Raw genomic sequence first — 5,823 nt, forward strand, 5'->3', positions numbered from 1 at the left:
CCCAAAGTAGCAGGGACCCTAAATCTTCACTGGGCTACCAGAGGCCAGGAGCTTGACTACTTTGTGTGCTACTCCTCTGTAACTTCCTTTCTGGGAAATTCCACCCAGGCAAACTATGCAGCTGCGAACTCTTTCTTGGATGTCTTTTGCCTCTACAGGAGGAACTGTGGGCTTTCGGGCCAATCCATTAACTGGGGTGCTTTGAACCTTGGTATATTGCTCAGTCAAAAACATATTCAGAACATTCTGGCATCCAAGGGCATAGACATTCTGCAAGTGCATGAAATTCATGAGTATCTCAGGAAGAGCTTGCTTATGAATAACCCACAGCAAGCTGTTACCAAATTAAACTTTCAAGCTTTATTGCATCATGTGTTTTCTCGGATTACTGCACTCAAAAGTCGCTTCATGTCACTTCTGTCAGAAGAATTCGGGAACCAGCCTGAAACCTCTGAGGAAACTCAAGACCAGGATACTGCCTTAATCAAATCTGAAGACTATATCACCTCGCTGGTGAGTGACCTCACCAGATTGAACCGAGATGAACTAACCATGAATACACGACTTTCATCACTGGGCATAGACTCTATGTTAGCCATGACCATTCAGAACCGTGTGTTTCAAGAGAGAAAGGTGGACATACCTCTTCTGAAACTGCTTGATCCTCACACAACTCTGTCAAGTATAGTAGTAGTTTTAGAAGAAACAAGCAATGCAAATGGAATAGTTGAGACAAAAAATGCTGCGATTGAAAGTGCAGAAAATGGGAGCTGGCTATAGGAGTTTTCTCATTCAGGAACTGTGCAACTTTGAAGATACCTGGACCCTTTGTCGTATCTCAGAATAATTCACTGCAGACAGGGTAGATCATCTGGTGATGTTCTCTTCTGCATTCACCCAGAAAAACCCACATCAGGTTCTTCTGCCATTGCCTAGCTATGTTAATTTTAGTCACTTGTTTGACTTGTTACTTGACCATATGAAAATTTCGATGAAAATGTTATGTTTATGCCTCTAAATAATGAATGTACATGTAAAGCCGCATAGGATTATCACCATTTTTGTCATTATTTTATTATTAATATATTAAATGTGTATAAATATGGGCATCTTTTGAAAGACTTCTAGATGTTGTGAATTCCCAAGGTTTCTTCTCAAAAAATTAAACTTATTTTTTTTCCTTATGTCTGCAAATATATTAAAAATTTACCAGTTGCAATGCATACAGAAAAGCAACTATTTGTCTTTATTAACCATTTTTATGAAAGCCCAAATAGAGAAGAATAGTAAAAGAGTTTAAAAAGCAAAATCTGAAGAGTGGCTTTGTCTTATTTTAATTCTTTGTCCTTCATCCACTCTTAGTTTAACTTTTCCTAATCATAACACCCATCCTTATTTTACTCCAGTGAGACCTACCCCATACTTTTGAAAACAGAGCCCACAGATAGACAAAGTTAATGATACTTATGTAGTAGTGATTCAGTTGTGGAAATTCCAGAATACTTTAAAATGTATTAAGATTAAAAATCGGAACATTTAATTCAGTTTCAAATCTGACTGTAATAAATCTTTTCCATGCTTCTAAGAAAACAATTTCTATTGCAAACTTAAAAGCAAATACTATGCAATGAAGTCAAACACAGGATACAATTTTCATGCATGCAGTTATCACCTGTGACTTTTTTATATACCTGAAATTCATTAAACAATTACAATCCTATCTACTGCTTCAAACACAGACCCTCTTCAGTTAGTTTCTTCAGCTCAGAGCAAATCATTCTAGTCTATGTTGAGAGCAGTACTTCGTATTACACAAAAGAGATTATAAATGCCTTTGATCAAGAATGAATCAGCATTTGAGATTCATCTTTTTCTACAGGATGTGCTAATATTATTTAATCCTATACTCTAAGATAAATCTAGTGTTAAACCTTCCCAGAAAATTCTATATAAAAGAGATACTTCCAAATCTTCTCACCAAATTATACACAAGTAACATTTGCCTAAAGGCTCACCATTAACATCACTGGGATACATATTCAACAGGAATGAAACAGAGTATGAATAGTATACTAGGTGAACAGTAAAATATTTGGGTTTTATTAGGGAAACTCTTATTCTTCCTTTGGAATTGTTTACTCACTACAGAGTTGATTTAATTAAAAAATTATTTATCTCTACATATCCTTTTTCCGAAGTGGGTGGAAACTTTTAAAGACTTTTAGGGAAAATCATGGAATGGTTTGGGTAGGAGGGCACCTTTAAAGATCATCTAGTTCCACCTGCCATCCATGAACAGGGTCATCTTTCACTAGATCAGGCTGCTCAATGTCCCATCCAACCTGATCCTGAACACTTCCAGAGATGAGGCACCCACTACTTCTCTAGGTTATCTGTTCCAGTGTCTTGCTATGCTCATAGTAAAGAATTCCTTCCTTAAGTCCCATCTACACCTACTTCTTTCAGTTTAAAACCATTACCCCTTGTCCTATTACTACAGACCCTGGTAAAAAGTCTCTCTCCATCTTTTTCATAAACCCTATTTTACATATTGAAAGGCCATAATAAGGTCTCCCTAGAGCTTCCTCTTCTCCAGAATAAACAACTGCAATTCTCCCAGACCTTCTTCATAGGAGAGGCGTTCCTTTCTTCACAGGAGAGGAACACCCCTTGTTACTGATTACCATTCGGACACTGAGACATTGACTCTTTGGATGTGACCATCCAACCAACTCTTTATCCATCCAATAGTCCATCCATCAGACCACTTTCTCTCTGATTTAGTGACAAAGATGTTGTGTGGGACTGTGTCAGAGGCCTTGCCAGAGGTCAAGATGGATGACATCAGTTGCTCTTCCCTTATCTACCAACACAGTCATTCCATTGCAGTATGCCAACAGCTTATTCAGGCATAATTTGCCCTTTGTAAAGCCATGTTGGCTGTCTCTAATCACGTCCCTCTCATCCATATGCCTTGACATAGCTTCCAGGAGGATCTGTTCCATGATCTTGCCGGGTATAGAGCTGAGGCTGACTGGTCAGTAGTTCCCAGGGTCCTACTTTTTACCTGCTTTAAAAATGGGTGTGATGTTTCCCTTTTTCCAGTCACTGAGGATTTCACCTGTCTGCCATGAGTTTTCAGATATGATGGAAAGCAGCTTAGTAACCTTATCTACCAGTTCCTTTGGGAACCTGAGATGCATCTCATCAGGTCCCATGAGCTTCAACAAGGCCAAGTGCCAGGCCCTACACTTGGGCCACAACAACCCCCTGCATCGCTACAGGCTTGGGGAGGTGTGGCTGGAGAGCTGTCTGGAAGAAAAGGATCTAGGGGTTTTAATTGACAAGCAGCTGAACATGAGCCAGAAGTGTGCCCAGGTGGCCAAGAAAGCCAACAGCATCCTGGCTTGTATTAAAAATAATGTGACCAGCAGAAGTAGGGAGGTGATATCCCCCTGTACTCTGCACTTGTGAGGCCACACCTGGAGTGTTGTGTCCAGTTTTGGGCACCTCAATGCAAGAGAGATATCGAGGTGCTGGAACAAGTGCAGAGGAGGGCAACGAAGCTGGTGAAGGGCCTGGAGAATAAATCCTATGAGGAGAGATTGAAGGAGCTGGAACTGTTTAGCTTGAGGAAGAGAAGGCTGAAGGAGACCTCATCACTCTTTAAAACTACCTGGAAGAACATTGTAGAGAGGCTGGTGCTGGTCTTTTCTCACAGGTAATTAGTGACAGAACAAGAGGGAATGGTTTAAACTCCAACAGGGAAGGTTCAGACTGGACATTAGGAAAAATTTTTTCACAGAGTGGTCAGACAGTGGAATAGGCTGCCCTAGGAGGTGGTGGAGTCACCATCCCTGGATGTGTTTAAGGGTCGTTTAGATGAGCTGTTGGGGAATATGGTGTAGGGGAGAACTTTGTAGAGTAGGGCTGATGGTTGGACTCAATAATCCCAAGGGTCTTTTCCAACCCAAATGATTATGTGATTCTATGATATGATGATTCATTCCACCAGTCCCTACTTTGCGATTCAGGGACTTGAAATGTAGGAAGAACAATTGCCAGGGAAAATTGAGGTAAAAAATATTGTTGAGTACCTCAGCCTTCTCCATTTGTCACCAGAACCCCTGTCTCATGTATTACAAATGGTACAATTTCTTTTGTCTTCCTTTTCTGCTAACATACCTGTAGAAGCCCTTATTATTCTTCTTCACATCCCTTGCCAAATTTAGCTCCAGCTGTGCCTTAGCTTTCCTGATCCCATCCCTACACCCCTATATTCTGTCTAGGTTGTGTGTCCCTGCTTCCACTGCCTATGCAGTTCCCTCTTGACCAGGAGGTCCTTACTCAGCCATCCTGGTTTCATGCCTTTCTTGCCTGATTTCTTGCACATAGGAATCGATAGTTCTTGTGCTGTAAGAAAAATGACTTTAAATAGCTGCCAGCTTGCTTCTGCTGCTTTATCTGTGAGGACAGTTTCCTGGGTGGTTTCATCTACCAGTTCCTTGAACAAATGAAAGTTCACTTTCCTAAGGTTTAGGGACTTGCCTATACCTTTCATGTGGCCTATATCCCTGAAGATCACTAATTCCACCAGAGTATGATCAATGCAGCCCAAGCTACCACCAATCTTGACCTCTATGTTGGTGAGCAACAGATCCAGTAACTCATCTTCTCTGGTTGGGCTTTCTATTACTTGGATTAGGAGGAAGTCCAAGAATCTCCTAGACTGCTTGCAGCTAGCTGTGCCACTTTTCCAGGAGATGCCAGGGTGGTTGAAGTCCCCTAGCCAGATCAAGGCCTGTGAGCATGTTTCATGGTTTAAGCCTAGAAGGCAATGGAATACCATTCAGATGCTTGCTCACTCCTTACCCCTGAGGGATGGGAAGGAAAAAATAAAACAAAATGCTCAGGAATCAAGGCAAGGACAGGGAGGGATGACTCACCAGCTATGGTTACAGGCAACAGACAGATTGTTTGTGGAAGAAAAAGAACACCAATGTAAACTGGACACCACCACCACCACCACCACCACCACCACCACCACTAAATTTACCAATCATACAGTGTAGGACAGTAAAAAGTATAACCACATCTTAAAACCATCTTCCCTCCACCCCTCCCTTCTTCCTGGACTCAACTTTTCTCCTGCTTTCTTTACCTCCTCTCCTGCAGCTGCACAGGGGGGAAGGGGATGAGGGCTGTGGTCAGTTCATCACGCATTGTTTCTGCTGCTCCTTCCTCCTCAGGGGAGGACTCTTCATACTCTGTCCTGGTTCGGCTAGGATAGGGTTAAGTTTCTCCAGCAGAGAGACAGAGGGGGAAGGGATCTCCAGCCGGGTTATTCATACCATGCTGAAGTCAGGTCCAGGCGGGAACTTTTTTTTCTTTCCCTTGGTGGCTTTTTGGTGGCGGAGGTCAGGTTTGTTCCCTGACCATTTGCGGTATTTCTCTGTATATCATTTGTCTTGCTTACTGTTATTGCTGGTTATTGTTGCTATCATTGCTACTGTTGTTGTTCAGATTGTTCTATCACTCTGTTGTATTAAATTTCTTCTTATTTCAGCCCGGGGTCTGTGCTTAACTTCCAGCCTGACCGGCTGAGGGTGGGGGAGGGGCAAAGGGCAACGTGGTCTCCGGACCCGGCAGGGCTTAAACCACCACATACTCTTACCCCTGCTCAAGCATGAGGCCTCTCTCATGAGAGACAGTTCTCCATGAACTTCCTCTGATGTGGGTCCTTCCTAAGGACTGAAGCTCTTCATGAACTGCTCCAGTGTGGGTCCTTCCCACATGTTGCAGTCCTCCCAGCGACGAACTGCT

General features: G+C 42.4%; 1 protein-coding gene across 1 annotated transcript in view; it reads right to left on the reverse strand.

Moving 5' to 3' along the window:
- Positions 1 to 4,964, reverse strand: part of PTCHD3 (patched domain containing 3) — a 10,222-nt gene extending 5,258 nt beyond the window's left edge. The window contains exons 1-2 of the mRNA XM_026842937.1: positions 4,960 to 4,964; positions 2,623 to 2,625 (exon numbers count right to left, since the gene is read on the reverse strand). The gene's annotated coding sequence lies outside the window, so the exon portion shown is untranslated. The remainder of the gene's footprint in view (positions 1 to 2,622; positions 2,626 to 4,959) is intronic.
- Between the last annotated feature and the right edge of the window lie 859 nt (positions 4,965 to 5,823).

This window comes from Athene cunicularia, assembly GCF_003259725.1.
Source record: "Athene cunicularia isolate RWA chromosome 2 unlocalized genomic scaffold, athCun1 chr2_part1, whole genome shotgun sequence".
Classification (NCBI taxonomy): Eukaryota; Metazoa; Chordata; class Aves; order Strigiformes; family Strigidae; genus Athene; species Athene cunicularia.